The sequence below is a fragment of the Pseudochaenichthys georgianus genome, chromosome 21 (genome assembly GCF_902827115.2).
Source record: "Pseudochaenichthys georgianus chromosome 21, fPseGeo1.2, whole genome shotgun sequence".
Taxonomy (NCBI): domain Eukaryota; kingdom Metazoa; phylum Chordata; class Actinopteri; order Perciformes; family Channichthyidae; genus Pseudochaenichthys; species Pseudochaenichthys georgianus.
The window spans coordinates 32,377,799-32,403,460 of NC_047523.1; the positions used below are offsets into that span (position 1 = coordinate 32,377,799).

At 39.4% G+C, this 25,662-nt stretch overlaps 1 long non-coding RNA gene across 1 annotated transcript; it reads left to right on the forward strand.

Moving 5' to 3' along the window:
* The first annotated feature begins 963 nt into the window (after positions 1 to 963).
* LOC117466256 (uncharacterized) lies at positions 964 to 22,978 on the forward strand. The gene is made up of 2 exons (XR_004554271.1): positions 964 to 1,611; positions 22,327 to 22,978. It is a non-coding gene; the product is annotated as an uncharacterized lncRNA (long non-coding RNA).
* The last annotated feature ends 2,684 nt before the right edge of the window (positions 22,979 to 25,662 follow it).

Below are 25,662 nucleotides of genomic sequence, written 5' to 3' on the forward strand. Positions count from 1 at the left end.
ACATCAGGCCTGAATCTGCAGGCTACACACTGCACCAAGAATATCTCTGGTGAGCTGCTTTTACAAATCCTCTGACGTTTTCATAAAGCTGTCAGAAGTGCATTTGTTTCCTCACGTTTGACTGCTTAATTCTAACGGCAGCATTTCAGATTAACTTCCTCCTGACTGTAGCATTTTACCTCTATCGTAGCAAACCTTTTTGTCAGATTCTCTTTAATCAATGAGGTCAAAAAATGTTCAAGGACATTTAGGGTCTGGAGGAGCTGGTTTCCATTTGCTTTCATGTTATATAGCGGCCCGTGTTAAGCATATGCTGCTCATATAGTCGCCAGGCTGGATGGAGGGAAGGGCGTCTTGATGGTGACTTCACTGACACCAACAACTTCCTGACGCAACGCTCCTGTAACAGCGGCGCGGAAACAGGGAGCTCACCTTTTTATCCGATGAACCAACATGATCCTATTTCTGCATAAGCCGCCTCAGCTCTCCCTGCCTTCGCTTCCAAGAACAGCATCGGCTCGTTACATCAAATATTACTCTGTTTATGTCTAGTTTTCTGCAACATGAGGGCAAAATCCTCAGTCGTTTACTCTACTTGTTGCGTCGCTTTACGGTGCTGTGTATCTGTCGTCTAAAGGCAGGAAATCAAATCAGACCTGTTTGTAATGTCCAAAGTGTTTGGACGTATTTTGAGTTTCGCATCCACCGCGAGGAAGTAAACTTTGTTGCCACCTTGGCTAGGCTATAATGTGTGAGAAAAAGCGAGTGACCTGTCAGGAAACGGAATGAATGGATGGGATATTTACGCAGCGTCAGCCCGGTTTTTATACTGAAATAAAATGTGATTTTGTATGATAGCGAATAGTTTTGGAATGGAAGGAAATCGCTACTCTAATTTACTCTCTGTTGGTGGTGGTAACGCATCTCGTTACCGCCCTGCACTGTCCGGGAACTAGAGTTTGAAGTCGAGAGGCGTGTAGGCTGCAGGCACTCTCTTTTTGACTCTGGCTCGATGAATAACAGCCTTTACGCGCCATAGCAAGCAAGGAAGTAAGGCTGAAAAAGCTTCGGCATCTAGTTGTGTAAAGAAATCCAAGTTATCGAGGTGGGCTGTGCAAATGTGTCCGCTCCTATACGTGCGCACGGGGCGCACCGACCTGTAGTAGCCTGATCTTGGACAGCCTATCAAACCTGGGCACCGAGGACTGTCTATTTAACTTTGAAGGGATGCTGGTCGTCCCAGACACGTGAGCTGAGCTGATGAAACGAGTTTATCGCGGATTTGGATGAAGGGTTTTCTGCGCGTTAATGGCCAGGCATGCGAACTAGGCTACGGTGCGCTCAGATGTGAGTGTTTTTTTTCTTTCTCTTCTCGGTCGCTCTCCGTATCCACCGCTCCGCCTCCCCCTTTTCGCAACATTGACGCAACCAAAAACACTGGAACAAAAGAAACAACTTCCTTGAAGCTTTGCTGAAACTGCACTTAGTCGGAGAATGGAAGCTTGTTGTCAACTTGTCTGGATCGAAATGTCGAGGTGAGGCTGTCACCAGGAGCCGGCTGGCAGCGAGGGAGAGGCAGTCGATCACTCCGAAACACATCCAGGCTGTCGAGTAAGTGCCATTAAACATTCACTGGAGTCATTTCAACTTTTGCTTTGTGACCTCTCGACTAGTTCAGTTTTCCATACAGTGTCAGTCACTGCACAACAATAAAAGTCGTTTTGGTCGATTTTCTGTGACACGGGGCACAAAGTAAAGTCCTTAAATGTAACGTTGTCGAGTTGACGAGGTAAAATATAAGTTAAAGGACTTTATGGTAATTGTGGGATGTCGAGGTCCAGGCAAAATGACAAGTACTATTTTTCAACAATTTTACATGTAAGGAGCCATTGACAACACGACTGTCAATCTAAAAAATACTATTTGTTGGTTCATCTAGTGTTAAATAATTGTGTGTGTGTGTGTGTGTGTGTGTGTGTGTGTGTGTGTGTGTGTGTGTGTGTGTGTGTGTGTGTGTGTGTGTGTGTGTGTGTGTGTGTGTGTGTGTGTGTGTGTGTGTGTGTGTGTGTGTGTGTGTGTGTGTGTGTGTGTGTGTGTGTGTGTGTGTGTGTGTGTGTGTGTGTGTGTGTGTGTGTGTGTGTGTGTGTGTGTGTGTGTGTGTGTGTGTGTGTGATTCTAACCAACGTGTAACCGAGTAGACAAAGAAGAGTTGTGCATTGACCGGCTACCAGTTTATTATTGTTATTCATGCAGCAGCTTTGAGCCGTCGCCGGGTGCATGAAGACCCCGGTGATCGATAAACATGTCCCCAACATCAGAAGCGAATCTTTTATGAAAAAGATGTGGTGACGTTATTTCAGGTGATGTGTTTAAACTTTGCTCTGAGGTTTTATCCGCAGTTTTGGGCGGACCGGTACTGTGCTTTTGTCGCGTCGGTGTTTTCGCTGCATGAACAAAGGACTGGATGGAGTAGTCGGCTCGGCACAGAGCGTCGGTGGAGAGCAGGCGGGCTGTTTACAATAATAACACCACTGCGGGTGACATCACGAGATTGACAGCGCTCTCGACTAATGGGTGAGCCGCTGAGCCATCAGCAACACGCTATATTTGGAAAGTGGTTACATCATCGAGGTGCAACAGTGGAGTGAGGAGGGAGGGACTTCCGCAGGGATTTTCAATTTGTAGTCCAGAAACAGACAATGAGTAGATTAGTTTTGTCTTTGGAGGCTGGGGGTCTGGATTTTAAGAGCTTATCAAACATTTCCAGAAGCTGTTTACTCTCTCATATTGCCAATAAGCTTTTAGGTGTGCCTTAAACACAGTTTTTGACCTTGTCATAACAATGCAGACACGGTCAGGTAACATATCCTTTGATATAACATTAAGATGTCAATAGTAAATATATGTATCCGTCAATGGTGTGCTTCTTGCAGTTTAAGTGCTAAATATACTCAGGTGTGGTGCATTTAGCAGGTTGTTGTTTAATTTTCATCCATATATACGGTGGCCCTGAAGTGCAAGACATCACAGCATTTCAGAAAACACAACAGCATTTCACAAAACGCCGCAGCATTTCACAAAACGCCGCAGCATTTCACAAAACGCCACAGCATTTCACAAAACGCCGCAGCATTTCAGAAAACACAACAGCATTTCACAAAACGCCACAGCATTTCACAAAACGCCACAGCATTTCACAAAACGCCGCAGCATTTCAGAAAACACAACAGCATTTCACAAAACGCCACAGCATTTCACAAAACGCCACAGCATTTCCGAAAACACTATAGCATTTATAACACTAAGCGTCATTTCTTGACTGGCAGCAAAAACAACCAATCACAGCAGTGCTTCTCTGACTGGCTCTGTCCAATCACAAACAAGAAGTGTTCTCCCTAAGGATTACCCTTTCCGTCCAATGTGAAATGCTGCGGCGTTTTGTGAAATGCTGCGGTGTTTTGTGAAATGCTGCGGCGTTTTGTGAAATACTGCGGCGTTTTTGTGAAATACTGCAGGCGTTTTGTGAAATACTGCAGCGTTTTTGTGAAATACTGCGGCGTTTTTGTGAAATACTGCAGCGTTTTTGTGAAATACTGCAGCGTTTTTGTGAAATGCTGCGGCGTTTTGTGAAATGCTGCGGCGTTTTCTGAAATGCTACAGCGTTTTCTGAAATGCTGCGGCGTTTTCTGAAATGCTATTGTGTTTTGTGAAATGCTGTGGTGTCTTGCACTTCAGGGCCACCGTACATACACAACATTTCTCAGCAACTGTCTACTCCGTAAATGTTTACTGATACCCCAAGATGCCTATTCAAGTCTATGCAAGTCTGCTCTATTTATAAATTCCAATATTAAATATTACACCGGAGCTTTCCTGTCTGTTCAGCATGACAGGACACCCCCTATCTTTAGACCCTTGGATAGGGAAAATCTCCTCTAAAAGCCTTTTATTGTGGACAAAACACAGATAGTGATAGGTAGTATTATAACAGAAGTATTGATACTAAAACTGTTACATCTTATTGTAAATTGTAGATTTTAGAAAAGGAGAATCGATAATGCCGTAATTTTAAAGGCACCGTTTATTCTATCATTTAAATTGAGACCATACAACAACTGTTAAAGAAGAGGTTTGCCTTCGCCTGTACCCAGTGCTCCTGCCTTGATGCTACGGCTGAGATTAAATAAAACTGCAAACTTGGTCATTATCTTAACCCCGTAAAAGAGAGGTGTCAAGTGTGACATGTACGGGTATGTTCAGCTTCCTCACTTCTCATTTATTTAAACAATATACAGAGTTAAAGATGAGAAACAGCCTATATACACATTAAGGTATTTTGTCCAAAATAATTGACAACACGACTCAAGATTGATAAGTGCAAATTGTCAGCGGCGGGCTGCATATACAATCTTTGTCGGCAAATACTGCAGTTTAAATCCAGCTGTCTTGTGAACAACTGTATGTTTGCTTCATAATCATTAGAAGTATTAATTGACATATATTAGACTCTTACATAATACCATTTCGAAGCTGACACTATTTTTCATTAGAGCAGAACAAACAAGAGGCAAAGCCAGAAGTGTATTCCTCAATGTACCAATTGGCTTAACCTTTTGATGAATATTGTGCTTTTCTTTTAGCTCAATACACATAAGAAAACTAAACAATTATCTCAGTAAAAAACATTTATTTCAGCGTAAAAAAATGTGTGGTGACTTAACTTCACATATTTGCTCTAGAGCTACATCGGAGTGTGAAAAAACATTTAGTGGCACCTAAATGTCAGCTATATTTGATTGATCATGATATATGACTTATTGAATGTTACACATAGCTATTAAAACAACAATAGTAACAATAGACTCTTAGATCAGCTAAGTGCGTTGACACCTCATGAGCATATATGCTGTTGAATGTAAAATAAATAGGAGAACCTTTTGTGTGTGCTTTCTTTAAACTTAATCCAGCAGTTATTTTGTATAGTCTTTCAAAGGTGTGAGATAAGGTGTGTCCAGATATTTTAAATCTATTGGTGTTAAACATATCACTCACAGTGGAAATTGTTGTATTGTTTGCTTCTTAATTATTTTTGGACATTTGAAAACAAACACTGAAACTAAATATTATGTTGATGTTTATTCAATATGAGACTACGTATGCTGTACACCTGCTGGAGGCTTTAGTGAAATTTAGTGACAAGCAAATGTTACTGCATGCCACGACCTGAACACAGCAGGAGTCTCGAGATAAAATGAAACAATGAGAAAAGGCTAGAAATCGCATTAAGTGTAAAGGGATGTTTTTGTTATGGAGTCTCTTTTAACCTTTTAAACATCACTAAATCTCATTTAATGTAAGAATGCTATGCAGTAAATTAATATCCCATAGATACTGAACACTCCCCGGTAAACTCTCACCTGATTTTTAAACTTAGTGTTTTAATAAAATTGCACTGTGCTAATTCATTTATATATTTTCCATGCAAGTCTCGGTGGATTGTCTGTATCCTCGGTTGAAGCTGCTCATGCCGTACTTTACTTTTGTGCCCAATCATTATCAAATGTAGAGACAAAAACTGAAAGTACAAAATATATTAAATCACCCGCTTCTTGCAGAAAAAGATAGCAGTTAACTTTAAGCAACACATATTCTTTAAGGCCTTTCTGTAACCCTGAATTCCCAGGATTAGGTCTCGCTTGTGTTGAGCCTTCTCTTTAAGCCCTCTCAGCTCTCTGCATCAATAAAGACAGAAAAAAATACTGAAGGGTGTGGACAATTGTCAGATAATCAAAATACATTACTACTAGACCAGGAAGCTACATATAAAGGGTTTTGTTGGGTAACTTTAACACTTCTTTTGACTAAAAAGTAAAGTTTGGGTGCTAAATCATAAAGCATCCCAACCATGACACTAGAGGTTTGACTCAGGGATACATGTCTCTGAGGTTATTGGTCAGATTTGATTGATCCGTGCACAAGATCCTTTTTTTGGCACATGACCTTATATTTAGTCTGCAAAATGTAGCAAAGAGAAAAGGAAAGCCTCATAGATGTATGTTGTTTACTATGTAACAAAGTTAGAGAACGCAATTTGTGGATCTGCTTTTGAGATTCTTAAGAAAGTCCTGTGTTGGCAGAATAACCTTTTCAGACTATATCAATCAATCAATCAATCAATCAATCAATCAATCAATGTTTATTTATATAGCCCAATATCACAAATGTTACATTTGTCTCAGTGGTCTTCACAGTGTGTACAGAATATCAGTATGACAATACGACACCCTCTGTCCTTAGACCCTCACATCGTACAAGGAAAAACTTCCAAAGAAAACCCAGTTTAAAGGGAAAAATGGGAGAAACCTCAGGGAGAGCAACAGAGGAGGGATCCCTCTCCCAGGACGGACAGACGTGCAATAGATGCCGTGTGTAAATTGAAAAGATAATACATTTGCAACATAGGTAGTCCAAATGTTTGGAAATGCATGTGTGTATAATAGGAAGATGAATCCACGAGGATATCCATCCAGGACCTATGATCCAGGACCACAGCCACGACTCAAGATCCAGCGCTCGCGATCCAGGACACAGGACCGCAGGATCATCCATGACTCCGGATCCCAGCGTATATAGACACCAAAAAGAAAGACATTTGGGGAAGCTGGGTTAATCGGAACATGAGTGTACACGGGTATAGACAGAGAGAAGGAAGAAGTAAGATGTCCCCCGACAAACTATAGGGAAGATTTTGCTGATTGTTTTGTTATTTGACATAAAAATGTCATAGTCTAAGTGGCGCATCGCTTTACTCTCCTCCGCTTGTCTCTCCTCCGCTTGTCTCACCCCTCCTCCTCCCTTGTTAACATTGCAGCTAGCCGAGTTATTCCCCTTATGCTTGTAATGTAATTTTACTCTATGAATTATACTCACATAATTTGATTGGTGTGAGAAAGTCTGTAAGAATATACTGAGACTAAATGAAAAGGGCTTCTTGTTCTGTAATATCTCAACTTGCTGTCAGTGATAGCGTTTAGCAAGGCCCTGAAATTATAGTGTTCTACTCTAAGCAAAGCTATTTATTTGTCATTAGATTAGATAAAGGTGAGGGCTGTTGAAAAGCAAAGTAAGAATTATTATTATATCAAGATTTCTGATGGCAAATATTCATGTAAAAGTAGTTTTTTCAGAGAAATGTATTCGTCACTTCATTAAGTTAAGGCAAAGTTTGTCTAAAAGCAAAGTAAAAAATAATATTTTATCATGATTTCTGATGGTAAATGTACATGTAAAAAGTTGTTGTGCTCTTTTTAAAGCGCCCAGGGGCTATCGTGACACCTCGGCACCTCGCAGCCTTTGTGCTAAAAAGAGGTGAAAGGTCTCTGTTGTGTTTTCAGGGTGACCTGCTAGTGACTATTAGCCATTGATAAATGTGATGTCCCACAAGTGTGCGGGCTGGACCCCTCCAAAGGGGGAGGTGTCATAACACGCCCCACACTAACCTCCCCAGCCAACCCCACCTCAACGAGTGCATACACACACGCAAACACACACTCTGCCCTGCTGACAGGAGCACAAGGGGGCAGCTGCTACAGATGTCTCATAGAGAGAGGGGGAGGGGAGCCGAGGAGACATCAATGGAGAGTCTCTCTCTAGTATGGAGTTCTCAGTGGGGCTCATTGTGTTCTCTAAGGACCAAGACGAGGGAATAGGCCACGTTAATATAGTAAGCCTATAGTCTCTTATACTTTGTTTGAGGGTGCTGCTCACGTTGACTGCTGGGCTATAACATTAGTTTCAGAGGGAATTGTCTTAAATATCACCAAATATTAGCTCAGTTTACACAGGCTGAAAAGAGAGTATATAAGAATAACCTTCTTTTCTAAAAGAGCATAAATTAGCCTCCAGTAGTTTTTTACTCAAAGAGTGAATCACACAAAGAATATTTAAAAGGCTGACAAATTCCACTTCTTGAATTCACCTCTGAGAAAACTGTGAAGGATTTCCACACTCTCTTCACTTGTGATGTCTAATGTAATTCAGGGTGAAGCAGCAATGTACCATGGAGTGCTGTGCATACTCCCGTGTCAGCCAACACCTAATTGTCCCACGACAGAAGGTGATTTCAGTGTACAGCACACTTTTAACAAGAGTCAAGTGAAGTCACCTGCTGGCGCCTTAAAGCTGCAAACTGTCCTGTCTTCTGTGGGTGCTAATCCCTTGTTTAGTGTCCCCTCTGGCCTTAATCAACTTGTTTTCAAGGTGTCATTAAGGCTTGTTTTTATATATACTTCAGGTAACTAGAAGGATTTGCTCAAGCGTGTTTGGAGCTGAGCTTTTTTCACTCTCTCCTTCACTATTATTTGATGTGATGCAGTCCCATGTCTGGTGGGGGTGTGAAAGGCCATATTTTGAGTCACATGAGCTAAGCAAGAGAGTGAAAAAGAAGCGTAAAACTCCTCCTTGAATGAGAAGCAGCTGAGTGTAACTGCCAGCCATGCACGCAAGTCATCTAACATGAAATCAAATTACATTGAACTTAAACTGCCATAGCGTGGCAACTTTGCAGCCAGGGTTAGCCTGCTGTGGCCAAACACTGCCATTCCTGACACTATGGCTCTTGTCCAGCTCGACTACCAGAGGACAAGGGAGAGCCCCACTGTGTCTCAACCCTCCTAATGAAGAGATGCATTATGATGTGATTTCATTTGGGCCTGCAGAAAAGCTGCTGTGGATAACAGAGCAGTCTGAGTAGCATGGTCCGTTTGTGTAGTGACATGTGACTTGTGTTTTCGTGAGTCATAAGGATCTCCTGCCTAATGGAAGGCAGTGTGCTCATGTGACGGTGACACAATGCAGGATGAACTGTATAGTATTCACCAGAGCTCAGCTTGGCTACTGTTTGGCACAGCTAATAGGGACCCATGCGCGCCTTTTTATCTTGTTAATTGTTCTCATAGTGAAACTAAACAAACCATAACTTCTGTTTATTTCACTGAAGGGTTTTGGCTATAGTGGTCACTGTGTAATCGGTTTAAAACTCTTACAAAATTGTGGTTTTTCAAGAAATGTGTAAAGCTGTAAGTACTGCATATGTGCACGTGTAGATGCGAGTGTGTGTTTGCGTGCATTGTCTTTGACTCATCATGATCTCCCTATGGACACGGTGGTGTTTTTGCTGGCTCATCCCTGCCTCTCCACATGCCTGTTTAACAACACTGAGCTCCTCCTTACAGGCTTCCTGTCCAAACCAGTTTATCTGTAAACAAGTGTGTTTTTTTCCGCTCCGCCCCATTGTCCACACTACACCAGAATGCATGCACAATGGGCGCCCTCTCTCTCCCAGTTTGCTTTTGTACTCCAAAGTAGAAAACATTGTGTTTTTACTACCAAATACACAATGCAAAAAAATGGCTGGCTTCTTGATGAGGATTGAAGAAATATGAAGTTCTAAAATGGCATTACCATACATGTGAAAAAAGTAAATGACATCTAGTAAGTTGTGTTTGAAAGATTGGCCTCTCTACACTTAAACACCCGATAAATGCAATGCAATGCACCTTGGTGGAGCCAACCTATAGCAGGTGAATGTCATGTTGTTATTATGTGTGCATTGGGATGAAATGGCTTGTGTTTATCTTGCCCGAGGTACACTATGCTGCAGGTTATGATAACAGCAGGGTTATTGTGGCAGAGCCCAACCCGTCCCTGCATGCACACTACAGTAGTGTTTAGTGTGGTGATGCCAAGCTAACTTTTAACGAAGAAGTGGTTATGTTATATAATGAATTTATGGAATGTGTTTCTTTTAAGGAATGTGTTAAAAAAAGTTACATTTAAAAAAAAATTGGGCTGCTTAAAAGGAATATCAAACCGGAGCTATGTCACAGCAATTTAAGAAAAGCGAGCAAAATCATTATTCCAACTCTCGAAAATACGATTTTTATAATCCAACACCACATTATGACCAAGAAATGCATGTAAGCTGAATATAAGGCCGCCAAGGATGCATTTGGTTTGCATCCTTGGCGGCCTTAGGAGAAATCCCACAGACTCCTTTACTTCTTGACCTTTACATATACCAGATGTTATACCCATGTCATCCATGGCTGCAATAATGTGTTTTATTTGGCTATTTATTGATTGTTTTGACGGGCCTGTCACTCAGAGACAGGCAATATTGCTCTAACTGTAGATAAGAACCCATACTATAAATAAGGAACATTTGACATTCATTACTCTCATATAAAGGATGGTAACAAAAGTTTTGCAACGTATTCAGCTTTCCTATACACCCATAACACAATGCGTTTAGATGTAGCCAAATCTTATGTTGTACAGAAGGCTTTATAAAGGCCTGTAGTCCATATGCAATCTGGAAATAGTGTTGTTGCATGCCCATTGCCCATAATTCAAACTGGGTTTTTATGACTCTGGCAAAAAGCACAAATGTTTTTATTCACATATTTTAATACGGGATATTCATAATTATGAATAATGAGTGAGTTAAGTGCAATAGCAGACAGCTGACTCATTTTGATCTGGGTAATTTGAGTAATAGTCTGTTTTAACCACATGGCCAATTGAAAAGTCTCAGTGATTGCTGTTTTGTTGGGGAGTCAGCTCTTTAGTGGAAATGAATTACATGACAAATAATGTTTTAAGAAGAAATAAGTCAAGACCTTGCTGATGATTCTTTTTTGTCCTTAGTAAGAAATGGCTAGGGTCCCCAGGAATGACAGTCCTTTAATGTTAAATATGTCGGTAAAATAAGGGTTCTATGAGCATATTGTTGCTAAAAGATCATGGCATTAATTTCATATGTAACATTCTGGTTTGAACAAGTTTCAACGTAAGGGTTTTTTCGCTCTGATCAGTGCTGTAAAGTCATTGAGGTCGGGACCTGAAGGGTTAATTTGTCCCTCTCTGTTCAACGCTGCGTGGGCTGCGAGATCATTCGAGAGTGCATTTTCAGCGACCAATCAGCGGCGCGGACTCCACTCCGTATCCAGCCAATGGGGAGAATGGGAGGCTCTATCGAATTTGAATGAGGAGTGTATCTTTCGGCGCCATTTTCGAGTGAGCAGCGATTGCCTCAGCAGCTGCGGAGAGAGGATGCTGCGAAACACAGAGAAATCTGTAGGAGAGAGAAGACGGAGCGCTCAGAATTAAACTGCGCTTTTTTAAGAGAGGGGGAGGACCACGTACTTTCAATGGAAAGACAGGTAAATTATGCCACAAAGAGTTTATTTTAACCGGATAATATCAACGGATTTGAAGGAAGGGGGTCCGTTGAAGAGAGCCGTTAGCCGTTTGTACAGCTTTGCCAGCTTGTTCTACTCCTAGCCTGTTAGCTTAGCATGCTAGCACAGATAGAGGGACTTTGCTGCGCTGTAACGGTAGAAAAAAATATGCACTCGTACCGCGGTCCGTTTTATCCAGGAGGTGAGCCGAATATATAACAATATATTTAGATAAAATATATTATATGGAGGCGACACCTGACTTAAAGGTTATTTGCAAAAGTTAAACTATAATTGAGTCTTTTTTTTCGATTTGGAGCCTAGTTTTGAGCGGGAGGTGCAAAAGCAGCCGACCGAGCAGAGGAGCAGCACAGTCGGCAGTGTCAACACATGCACACGGCTCCTAACGTTACACTGGCTTGGGAGGGGACACAATAAAATGGGGAGAGACACGGTGCCTTTTGTGGTAACTACATTTTACAAAGCTTGTTAACTGAGGAGGAGTTTTTGTCCGTGCTTGCAAACTGCATATGTGAAAACCATTAAACACCTGGTAAGTTTGTCATTATATCTCTGTATGACCTTACTCTCAGTCATGACTTTAACCCTCCTGTCGTGTTCGGGTCAAATATGACCGACTTCCATCAATCATAAATATTGTGTTTTACATTTGCTTCAAGGCCTTGTGATATCCTTCACAGTAGGCATTTGGACATATACAATTGCCGATCATCACTTTCATTGAATTTGTAGTGGTTTGGTCAACTTTGTTAGCCCTATGGTGTTCCTGGTAATTAAAAAAAAAGACCGCCATAGGAAATGAATGGGTGACCCTAGATTATGTCCATCCATCAGATAGTACACACCCACAAATCGACCAAATGTTAATTTTGGAATACATGTACATTGTCTATTCTTTGCATATTCACTGTAGTTATTCATGTGAACCAGTAGCCCGAGACGCTGTTTCCAGCCCAAACGAGTATTAAACCCAATTTGGTGTTGATTGAGCGTTTTTGTGTTAATGTAAGGGCAGATTGGTCAAATTTGACCGGGAACACCAAAGTAATGGGGGGAGAAACGAACACGACAGACGGTTAATGTTAACGACGGATTTTTTTAAATGTTATCTTAACCCGTATTTGCAGTTTTAACGTTAACTCCCAACACCAGGACATTCTCATTCTTACGTGCTTGTTTTATATTTGTGTCTGTCGTACCGTAACGTTAGAAGATCAAAGTGGCTCTCAGCCAAGTGACAACAATCATAGGTCGCTGCCTCTGATGATTCAACTTTAATAGCTCCGTTTGACGAATGGTTGTCATAACCACTGCCGATGCAGTAAAGTTGATTTAACGTTAGTTATTGATTATAAAAAAATGGTGTCATTAGTTGTGGTGTTGCTCGGTGTAACGCTGGGGGTTTGGGATGATCGTAGTTTGATGCAGAAAGGTTTTCTCGTCATTGCCTTCTGTCCCTTCTCGTCTTTTTTGCCCTCAATAGCCTCGCTCCTCTTTCGGTGTGCCCTGCTCTCTGATTAAAATCAAGTACATGAAGGGAGAAAAAACCCCTCCAACGTTACGGGGTCTAATCGTTTTAGTAAAGGGTGCCAAAAGGGACCTAATCATTAATTATTGAGACGTTCTATGTAAGGCATTTTATTCCGTCTTATGCTTCTCATAATGAACATGACTACTTGACTAATAAAGCATTGAGAGAGGAAAAGAGAGGCTCCATATAATTGTGCGTCTAAACCCGCCCCTTCTGATTCCTTCTAAGTAGAGATTGGTTTAATGTGTTACATAATGCGAGGCATTTATTTCACATTTATTTCAACACATACGTGCCCAAAGCTTCAAGAATCATGTTAAAATAAGAACAAACTAAAACATCTTCATTTATAATAACTGCTTGGAGAAAAAAAACAATTTAGGCACCTTTTTTTCTCTTTTTTTGCAATGCATTCTCCCCTTGCCCTGTCACAAATGACAGTGTGCTTTCATATAGCATTCTTCCCAGGATTATTATTAATATTCTGCAGAATTAAGCTAAACAGTTGATTCCCCTTCAATTAGATATTAATTACCTTAATACAAATGTTATATGCTTAGCTTTGTTCTTTGAAATTGCAGTATGTGTCCTTAGTATAATGGGTTTTTTTATGGACATGGGACAGTGTGTTTATGAAACCACCCACCTTACATATATAAGATTTGGTGTTTTTGCTTTTAAGGCATTTAGTTAAAGGTACATTTGCAAACGTGATATCAGGGAAGACCTTTTACTGCTACATAGCTGAGCAAAGAGGTGGAGGAGGGGGACATACTGTACTTTAAGATTTGATCCGCTTTAATCTGTGTGTACGAAACACAATGAATGGTATGATAACATACAGACATGTAATTATCTGCTTCAGGAATAGATAATTTGGCGATATTTAATGTAATCCACATGGTGTATTTTAAATGGTTATTCAATGGATAGTCATCAAAGTTTCCTGTTGTCTGGCTTTGTTTAACTCAAATAAGCACTGAATGAATAAAGACAATATCCCAACTGTTAATCAATAATTACATAACCGAAAAAAAGCTATTTGGGTTGTGATGTGATATTTTTCATACCACCAGATAAAGTAATGAGGTTCATAGCTCAATATCTAATTGTGTTTTATAGGGTGGATTCATACCAATTTTGAATTATAATATTGGGATGTATGCATATGTGTATAAAAAAAGGTTTTACATTTTCTTTTGAAAAGCTAGGTACACCTGCTTGCTTATTTAATGCTTAAAGTAAAAATTCTCCATCCACCGGTCCCTTTATAAATCAACACAGAAAGCTATTTGCAGTTTGAACATTTAAAATATAATACGGAACACTTGGTCAGTTAAGTGAAGATTTAAAAAAACAGTAATTTATGGATATCGGTGTCTGTAAATTAAATTGTGGGGGAAATGAAACTACACGTGTTTATAGATGGCTCTTACTATTTCAGTTGAGGCAGAAATAGTGATTACAATTCAATTTAGTTAATGACCGTAATCTTTTGATATGACTTTCAGTTGCAATGTGTTGATAGATATTTCTGTTTCATGAAAGACTACAGATTTGACTGATCAAACCTCTAAAGTGAACATGGGAGCACTTTTGTCAGAATGAAATGTAATGATCAGGAATCTTAGTGATATATAAACTTTTACACACTGGCAATCTACTATTTGAATGTGTATCTCTCATGCTCATCCTGGTGAAATAGGTGGTGTAAAGATTTTTCTCATATTATATAAGAGGGATTAAAGTATTGTTGATACTGTCCCTGTAAGCCGTTGTCAAATTAGTACTGTATTTGACTAGTTATGTATTCCGGTGGAGTCTACAGTTAATCTCCTGTAAATGCTGGAGGTTTATGTCTTCCCCCCGTTCTCTGGTATTCGCCTCTTAACCCTCTGTGCGGAGCACCGTTGTGCTGTTTCAGACTGTTAGCATGACATTCTGTGACTCATCATTCTGTCTTCTCAGACCCCTCCGGCAAAATGGGCTCCCACCCCCATTTCCTGGTGAAACTGTGCCTCTCTTCTTGTACTTGCTCACATGTGTTGTAGCCAGGCTGCAGAGAACCCCCGCCCTTCTCTTCCTTCTTTCTGCACAACTCAGCACAAACTTTATAGTATTAAAATGTGCGGTGATGGGAACATGTTTCCACAGGTTTTGTTGATTCTTTTCCAGAAGTTGGCCGTGGTTTAACTTCTATGCCCTAGCCACATTTAATAAAAGCTGTCACATTTGTTTTATGTACATCAGTCAGTTTTCCAGCGGACATGATTTCAGTTCAGGAATAACTTTAAATGTGATCGATCTATATTATTCTTATGTTTGGATTTGCAATGTATTTTGCATAATGCATTAAGTTATGGTTGATAACACGAGTGCAGCATATAAGGGTGACAGGTCCTTGCATGTTTCTTAAAAGCATATGTTTTACATGGGCTTAGATTTGTCCATCACTGTAGTGCAAACAGCTCTACACCTGTTTCACATAAATAGTGAAGATGTTTAAACAATTTGTATTAAGGTGCCATTCATATTTGTTTTTTGAAATATTATCATCAGTTGTGTGCTTGACTGCTGTTGTAGTTTTGGAAAATCCTGAAGTGGAAAAAGTTGGTATTTATTTGAATGTTGTAAACAATATCTTTACATGGTTAATTGGCAGTAATTTGTAGATTTAAAAAAAAAAAAAAGTCTAGCACTCTAATTTAAAAGTTAGATCTTTTGATCCTCTGCGGCTGCACTCAAAAATGTGCAGTTTCCCTTTTATTGTTGGTTAGTGTAATGGCAGTACTACTTTCGAACAACATGTTTAAAAAGAACATGTCAGCTGTTAGTGCTGGTACATTCTGTTTGATAATTAAATCTGAGGTTGTAATATGATAAGCTGCAACAGCAGATCTGACATGGCAAGAGTATGCCTCCTCTGACTTCACACATGCTGTTTTCATTTCTGCTGCACCAGCCTTTTTTTCACCTGAAAGTGCTTGAATAGCCCACAATATTAACTTGTAAGCAGTTTGATTGGAACCATTTCTAATGGTCCTAAAATACTGCTGGTTGGTTTTCTATAATTTTTTCATAGGGTTTAACTAATTTAAGCAGGGTTACACTTTACCCACTATACCTAGTCAGGTGGTGTGATTGGGTGCAGAGAGGCCAGATATTGTGTTCACATACAGTGAAACCAACCATTCCTGGTTTGGCCAGTTTGCTTTACTTAATAGAACTTGTTTGGTGTACATGCAACGGTGATATCCGCACACATCCTTTTAGAATTATGGCATTAACTTATCTTGATCTGCTGGTGTGTAATTTTCACTGCGGTAAAGTTGCAAGTAGGTCGGTCAATGTAATTCAACATACAGCGAGCATGGTACTTATTACACTTTGATGTATTTATTCATTCCAATGATATATCATGTAAACTCAGTCAGTGGTGTAACATAAAAACATAACGCCTGTTTTTTTGCGGAAAAATATACTGGTGATATTTTTAAGGCACACTTTTTACACTATGACCCAAAGTTGGTCTAATATCTGAATAATTATTTGCATTTAAGTTTGAATACCAACCATACCTCAAGTATAGCCGGTGTTGGTGTAATTTCTTGTATGGGTGTGCTATCCAACTCTCACACTTTAGCTTCCTCTTTTGCCCATCCTGATTATGTGTGCCTGAACATACAAAATACACACTTAACAATAGCCATAGTGGTGGTTCTGTAAGAAGTTATTTACTGTAAATAAGCATGTAATCAAAGGTTTAAAAATTATCAAAAAGTGTGTGGTTGATTTTTTGTTTTAATAGTTTCATGCTATTGGTCAAGTGTAAACTAAGTCCTTGGGTCGTACTTTTGAAATTGCAACACAGTGTACTACTTTGTCGGCATCCTGTTTATTGCTGCTCTGTCTTCCTTGGCAGTAAGAGGAAGCTTGTGATAATTAAAATGTAAGTTCTAGTAAATAACTGGAATGATCAGAAATGTAATATTAAGGAATGCAAAATATTGGGTTGCAATGCATTACTTCTAAAGGAGAGGCAGGTACACCAGTTTGTGTGAATATTTCTCCAGACACATTGTGGACACACGGCTGTTGTTCATGTTGGGGTCCAGCTTTAATATATAGTGTATATATAGTGAATGCATATCTGCTTGTGTTGTCCTGTGAAAAAGGGTTTACTCTCCCCCATCCCATGTATGCGTTTTCACATGTTTCTGGAGTTCTCTGTAATTCATTTCATAAGATACTGCCGTTGCTTCCAGGGAATCCCAGTCACCCTGCCTGTGCTATGCTGGACATGTTTTGCTGGCTGTGCAAAATGTAACAGGTTTTTCTAGGATTAACACGTCCCATTACAGTGCTGGTGTTCGTATGACACAAAGCAGTTCTTTATCAGTACCATTCTTGGTCGGTTTTTTTACAAATAAAAAACACTCCGCACATCCTCAGTTTCTCATAGACTTAAACATCGTAAGAGGTCATATTTATTTTTTCCATTATTGATATTTCATCACAATTGTTTGCTTTGTATTACTGGACGAATTGGTTTTGTATTTGATTTGACTTCTGTAGAGATCGCATGCTGTGAACAAGCTGCCCCATTAGCTGGTGTAACATAATAATGCTGTGGCACGGTGGACATAGTTTGTTTGCACTGTGTGTATTCTTGCCAAACACAGGACACATATAATTGGCAAGCTTAATATCTGTTTATCTGGCCTTATTTTCTTATGTGATGGAAGGATTTGTGGTAGTGTGTAATGGTGCTTTCATGACAAAGTGAAAAGATAGGAAACTGGGGTTATAATCTTACATTCCTTCCTGGTATTCTGGATGGCTAAATGTGTAATCTGTAAATGTTATTAATCACTAATGTTTGGAACGAAGATATTGTGACTTTGAGTAATTTCCTTCAATGGCTGTAGTGGATAAAGATAGAGCTTTCTGAACACGATGAGAAGCTCACATTTGCATAGATCTTTTCATGCGGATAATTATGATGGCCATTCGTGTTTTCTGCACAGCTTAGGACGTCAGATCTGCCTTTTAGTTTGTGCTTAAACAGGCAGAAGATGGTGTAACACAGACGAGAGGCCAGCCCAGACCACTTCAGGGGAGGTGATGGTTTGTCGTGTCCGTCCCTGTGCATGATAGGGTGCAGGAGGTTACTTGACCTCCAACCCTGGGGTCAGGTGACTCTTTGAGGCCATTGTGTGGGGAGCAAATGTCGTAGGAATGGGTTAAAAAGGCTGAGCAGTGACGGTGACATGTCCGGGCATGCTGCTTAAAGGGAGACAGGGAAAAATAGGGAGAGGTTAGAGTCATTGATGTGAACGATTCCATTTGGACTTGTAAAGAATGTATTAGCTTACAATTCAATTACACAGCTTACCCGATTAGTTCCTTTTATGCACTTTCGTCAAGTAATAAATAAGGATGAACAAGGTAAACATTTTTTTTTCTTTTTTTTTTTAATGGCTTCTACAAAACAAAAAACAAAAAGGCAGAGCAACTGACAGAAGATAAGGACATGACTGGGCAAATGTTCAGTGTTTGAATCCAAGTTGGTGTACATTGTTTGTCTCTAACTTTAGCATACAATTATTCTTGCGACAGATTTTTATTCTTTTTTTCTATTTATATAAGAAATGGGATGCAAAATTCTCCTTTGCACCTGCAATTTTCTTGAGCCCATTTTTTTTTTTTTTTTGACAGCTTAAAAAGTTGATTCTAATTACACGATATTGGTTTTTTGAAACCGATACCGATAACGTCCTGCTTCTCAAGACCGATAACCGATAATAAAAAAATTGTTACGCCACTAATTATTTTAACGCGATTAACGCATGTGTATTTTTTTTCCTTGGCCGCCCCGTAGTTTCAGAGCGCATCGAGTTTAAAATACCATCTACAAGCTGATGCTGACAGCCCCGCTCCTGCCGCCCGCTTGTGGCAGACCACACTTCCACGCTCACCGGCAGGCACCGACTGGCCATCTGGAGGACCGGGAGGGTGTGTGTATGTGTGGCCCGAGTGAGAGAGAGACCTTACGTCAGCGTTTCTCAAAGTGTGGGGCGCGCCCCACTGGTGGGGCGCAGAGATGTGATAGGTGGGTCGCGAAAAAAAAAAAGTATTTAAAAAAAAAAAAAAAAAATTACATTTTTTTTTCACATTTATTTATACACTGGTGGAATATCAAAACAAATAATTATATTTGTTTTAATGTTTTTAAATATTATTTTGTAGAATATCTTAGGCCCTCAGAGACAGGCTCGCCACTGGTAAAAATCTCTCATACACACATGTGAAACGCTCTCACAGACACACACAACAGCGTTGCAGTCGGGAAGAAAAGCAATGTGGAGCGAGAGAGCACACCTTTATCTATTTAATAAAGTTGTACAAAATAAAGTAAGAAATCATTCCAATGTGTAATATAGGACAGTAAAAAGTTTAAAAGGGGAGTGATTAGTCAAATATGCATAAATAAAAAGAAAGAATGCTAACTAGGTAACATAAGATAAGAATAAACAAGTTTAAATGATTTGTTGTGATCATATTCTAAAGATGTTTGGATTATTGAAAAGTATACAGCTCCCTTTCATCTGAGTGTTGAGAGCTGTATCCATAAATTCATGTTGGGCTCAAAGTAGGGCTGCTCGATTATGGCAAAAATCATAATCTCGATTATTTGGGTCAATAATTGATATCACGATTATTAAAAACGATTAACCATTTACTTTGAAAAACATCAATTTATTGAAGAAAATAATTTGAAAAGTATGTTTTTAACAGTTGATTACCCTGAACTTTAAGTATAATTCAAATGAAAAACCTATTTAAGAAATAAATAAAATCGTTTTATTTCGATTATGTTGTTTTCATAATCGTTGCAAGCCAAAATCGTAATTGCGATTCAAATACGATTTAATTGAGCAGCCCTAGCTCAAAGTGCACCAGATTGATGCATTCAACTTCAACATTTAAAAAAAATCTTCCTGGGGGTGCATGCCCCCGGACCCCCCTAGAGGATGTGACGTCCACCACAAAATAAAGCAGGTTAAAATAATTAAATTGCATACATTTTATTTTAGTAAACACTGAAAACAGGTCCCACAGACCCAAACAGCACTTAAAGGTTAAAGGTAGCATATAATAATGTTAAAATGTGCTAAATATATACACTGCAAAAAAACAAAAAAGAGGAGTAAAAGTAGCTCACGACTTGTTTTATTTTTTGAAAGTAGCTCTCATCCTAAAAAAAGTTGGAGACCCCTGTTATACAACGATACATTTGACAATTTTAAGCTTGGCCTACCATTTTATTGGAGCGATGAGGAACAGGTGGGGCCTGAAAAGGCCCACCTGTTCAAAGTGGGGAATGACAGAAAAAGTTTGAGAACCACTGCCTTACGTGCATTGTTGTTAGCATCTGGTGCTAGCGAGCTGCGCTAACGGATATAAGGAGCTGTTTAAATGAAAACAGAGGAGCGACATTTCGCCACAACTGCGCCGAGCACTTGACTTGATGCAGGAAGCCAGACAGTGGGACATTGTACGAAAAGTCAGCACGGATAGTGCAACATGATTGCAGCGTCCAGGCAGCTCCGGTTCGAGCATATGCCTTGAGTTGCACATAGCTCCAACGCGCGCGCACACACACACACTTTGTATTGTATTATTGTCTTTGTACGCTTTTAACACACCATCGTAGCGATGGCGATGTTTCAGGTGACTGATCAGGTTCGAAGTATTAGGGAGCGCTGGATTTGTGAAGAACTCCCCTCTTCCGAAACCACCAATACCACAGTACTGGCAAAACGGGAGGAGCCGAGTGAAAAACAAGCGCCCCTCATCCCAATCCACCCACACCGCAGTATTTTTTTCCTTTTTCCCCCCAAAAAATATATTGTATATTATCGGGGCTATTAATACTGGTATCGGGTTTATTGGGATGACGTCATAATTCCTAATATCGGACCGATAATTATCGGGCATCCCTAGCTAACGTACATCTTGGAGTGTCTGTGGGTGGGACTTGAAGATAAAGAAGAAAATGGTACATGATAGCAGTGGCACACAATACATTATTGGAAATGTTAGGCAGCATAACAACAAGTGTAATGATGCACAGCTATTGTTATATTTTTCTAAAGCATACCTCGTAGTTTTGTAATGACTTCTAAACTCTTTCAGCTGTTTTTTGTGTCACAGTAAACAATCGTTGGTTCATTTTTTTCAGTCTACTATTGTGGCATGGCAATGTAATTAAGAGCAAGAACCATTTTGAAACGATTTAAATGCAAGAAACAACCAAAAGTATATATCCTATAGGTTAAATCGTCTTACAGTGGACGGATGAAAGCAATACGTTTGGGCCGTTATGTTATTATAGTTCATCCCTGCTTGCCGCTTTATTGCAACATGACATCGATTGAAATCTTTCACAAGTTAATGAATTAAGGATATCACTTTGCATTTTTTCTCGTTGATCTTCCCAGCAGCACTGGATTGTGTGTGTCTGGGTGAAAAAGAGAGGGCGATCACAACATCTTGTCACTGGTTTTTTGTAAGGGAAGTAAGTTAGAGATGTTATTGGGTTCAGGCTATCGGCTCCATTTCAGACCAAGGTCATAATTACAGGTCCATTGAGACCCCTAGTGGCAACACATTTGCTGGACCCAATCTCCTTCTGGATTATTGTCAGGAGAAAGTTTGTTTTGGCACCTTTGCGTATAGGCACCTAAGCATTAGATTTAAGATTCAAATAGGTTGATGTTTACCAGGGCCACCTGGGAAAGTTGACATTATGTTGAAAGAGCTACGTTTTAATGGTACTATATTGAGTCACATTGATTAAGGTCGCTTGAAAAGATAAACTCCTGTCAATTGTGCAGCCTTGGGGCTTGCCGTTAGTTGACACTAAAAGGGTTAAAGTGTATGTACAGCCGATGCTTGGTTTTCTATGTTAATACTGGTTTATAGGAAAACGACTTTCTCCAAAGCAAATATGTTTGCCTAACTTCCTTAAGGGCTATGTCCACAGTCTTTTCTGATAGATACCAATTTAGCTCAGGACAATGGTGAGTAATTAGCCATGTAACATAAGAGAGCTCAACCACTGACTGAATGAGCATTCTCCATCTGACAAGAGTATTTTGAGTAATCATTTCTGTATGCTGACCCTAACCCCATGGCAGCTTCATGTGCTTGCGATTGCGTCGTTAAAAGACCATTATGCATTGGGAAAGATTTAATTCAGTGTTTATTTTATTTTCTGAGTTCCAATTTGATAAAACCCCCTCCAAGGTGTTTTAACATCAACTCAATACAACTACATTTGGATGATGATGATTGATCTAACTTTTGCAAATATTGGCAGCAAGATTTCATTGTTTTTGTGGAGAGTTTCCCGACAAAATACAATTGAGTGTTCTGGTGTCCACATACTTGTGCTTGCAAATGCACTGTTGACAGGCTGGCCTCAGAATAACTAACAACATTAATGATCTTTTTGTTCTTGTTTTTCAGGTAATGAACCTCTGGCTGCATTAGGAGGGGACAGAAGACTTCTGCAAAAGATGCTGATGATCTTTAGGTAGAACAAATATAGGGAATTGGTGTGTAGTTATGTGATCATGTGGTCTGGACTAGAAGCCAGAGGGATTAGGACAGCAGATTGAACCCAGAAGAAGCGAAGCACTGACGCCCTGACTGCACTTCTGGCGATGCTGTAGCAGCACGGAATGGTTTGTGGGTTACACAGAGATGCAGGCCATGCTGTGCTGCCGCAGAAGAGCCTGAAAATACGACCTCGCACCCTTCAACCTGTGTAACTAAGCCGACATGTTTACTGTTCTAAACGTACACAACTGTTTTCCTGATGATTAAAAGTTGTTTGGATTTGCCTCTGCTGGTCGCCTTACTGTAGCAGCACGTAAATATTGGAGTTAAGACTTTAGCTGAAGCCTCCAGTATTGATCGTGCTGCTGAAGCAAAGCTGATCACTCACAATCAGCACAACCAACCTAACCCGTCACTACAGGCTGAATGGTGACGGACACCCACAGGTACATTGTTTACACACAACCACTACTTTGTTCTAATAGTTAAAATGTGTTGATACCATCTTTACATTTCACTGTTCTGTCTGCACACTTGAAAAATAAAAAATTGAATTGGCTTTTGACTCCGATGTGTTTTGACCATGATTAAATTGTTTTTTAAAAGAATAATGTTCACATAGTATATAAGGATGTTATTTTAAGTTATACTGACACTGAATGCCCCTAGTTTAGATAAATTCACTGCCATACATGAAGAAGAAATCATGCACATGATAGCCGCGTGCCCTCCCTGCAGCGCTGTGGGAAAGTCCGGCCTGTTTATCATCAGCCGATCACAGATTTGCTGCGGATTAAAAATGAGTACAATAATTATACCATTTCAGTATAAACACCAGTTTTTCTTTTTCAAAAATGAATTGTTTAAATGTCAAGATATTTTGATTTCGAAAATGTTTTATAAAACAGGTTTCTGCTCGATTTGGACCCAGACGGTCTTTATGATTTCCTCGTTTATACCCAAAGGTTTGACATTATTTGTGTATTATGAATTCAATATGCAGAAAAGATATGAGATAGTCCAATTTTAACGGCAACGCTACGCATGACGTGTCCCGTAACATGGCCTAAATCCTCCATTTTAAATTGCTTCGGATGCGGGCATCTCAGTTGTCCCAGGACATCTCAAATCAGATTTACCTAATAAAATGTCATTCATTTAATTTAAACACTTTTTTTTAATATGTGGCATCTATTGGTTGATCTGAGTTTTTTGCTTCTTTTTTTTCACAGTTTTATGTGACTTAGTGCCGTAAAACATGCATCTTCAAAATCAGATTAGTGTGCTGCTCACCAAATCTTACTTTGGATGAAAATAAATCCAAAATAGATAAACACGTGTTATAATTATTTACTTCATTGATACATTTCACGTGGAAATTATGGGTCTTTTCTGATTTGAACATGTTCTAAAGCCCGGTATTGTGATGCCGTCCACCGAATGAACGCCTTTTCCTTTCACTTGGCCTTGTAGGCCACTTTAATAATAATAATTCTAAATTATCTTCTGCTAGTTTTTTCGCAATCATAATTATATATTATCTGGATTTAAGGTATTTGGCAACAGTGGGATTTTTGAAAAATTATACTGGAGAGAAGAAAAAGTGAGATTTGTGACTGCTCTTTTTTCCTAAACGCTAGGAGTTTCTCTGAATTATTATTTTGAGAAATATTCGAATTTAGTACATGTTTTTGAAATATAAGCTTTCATATAATATATATTTGTATTAATGGCCTAGTTTATTTCTGTGTAAATATTAACAATGTCAACGCAGGCCGACTTAATTCCTATTAATTTTGGAAATTATTCAATTAGGTTACCCTTTTTTTTACAGAATGTTAAATGTAGTATGTGTCTGACTATGTTCCGTCTTTAGAAAAGCAATGCACATCAAAATATGGAAGCAGTCCTGATGGTGATGGGTTAAATGCACATGTTGTCTTACAACTGTTAGGCTTTATACTTTTTATGCCGTTTTGCCTTTGTTATGCCTTATTCAACACTTTTTATTACATGTATTTATCGTGCATATTTTTAATTACCTGCACAATAGAATAACACGTCCGTGTTTTGCACATGTAGCCTACTACTGTACTTTCACTCACATTCAGAAAATGTGTTAATTAATTTCTCTGGTAAATTAATATAATAAAAGAAAGTAACATGGAAAATTATGCATTTTATTACAGGGATACAAAAAGTCTTTAATCCCCCTCACACACTCAGAGCCTCAGTGCAAAAACTGTGGCTCCTGCAGTGATGTGACTGAACAGTGGAGACATCAAATTGGCTTTGCACTCATCTGGATATTATGTAATCTGGATTGTTAGCAAATTCGACTTTAAATGTAGTTTTTATTAAGCCACACCATAGGCCTGTGTAGATGTAGAGCGGCTCACCATGCGACCTGGCTTTTCGGTAATGATTAAAAAAAGTCTAAAATCGGAAACAACATTTTGTCTTAATTTGGATTTTGTTAACGTTTTCAAAGGCTATATTCAAATTTGCGTGCCATGACAATTAAAATATTAATGTAGAGTGGTCCATTTATTTTCATGCTGTATTTGCCTGGCAACAGAAGGCTATATATATGTACATGCGTGCCATGACGTAGGCTACATCCTGAATTATGGTCAGTGCTGACATCACGGGTTCACTTTGTGGTCTGATTTTAGGATTTCTATCAATTTACTCTACTTCAAAATCAACTTCTGCTAAGGAGAATATATACACATAATGATAAGTAATCAATGCACTGTTCGTCATTTCGCTATATATGGCCTATTTTTTCTGTTAAGACCATTATTTGGTGATGAGCCAAAAGTCTCCCATCCTACCTAAATGGGAAATCATTTGAATAGCCTTGCTTCGATGTTTCTACACACTTGCATTTTGATTTAAGACTTACAATTCAGTGTTCTGCAAATTCAAATGCATTGCAGAAAATACGTCTGAACTGCAGTCTTAAGTTAACAGGCAGCAGATGTTTGACTTTATAGACCGGACAAGTCATGCAACGAACGAGTCACGTGAATCTCCGCAAATAGATCTTGTGTGGAAATAAAGACACTTTATTGCCTTATAGTATTATTATCAATTATGGGGGGGGGGGAAAGCTGTCAGTTTTCATAGATATACCATTAACATATACGGTGTTCTTTTTCCCCTCCTTCACTATAGCCTGGTGAATATTTCACACGGGCCCTGTTATGCAATGCTTGTAACCTTGAAGAGGTTGCAGCA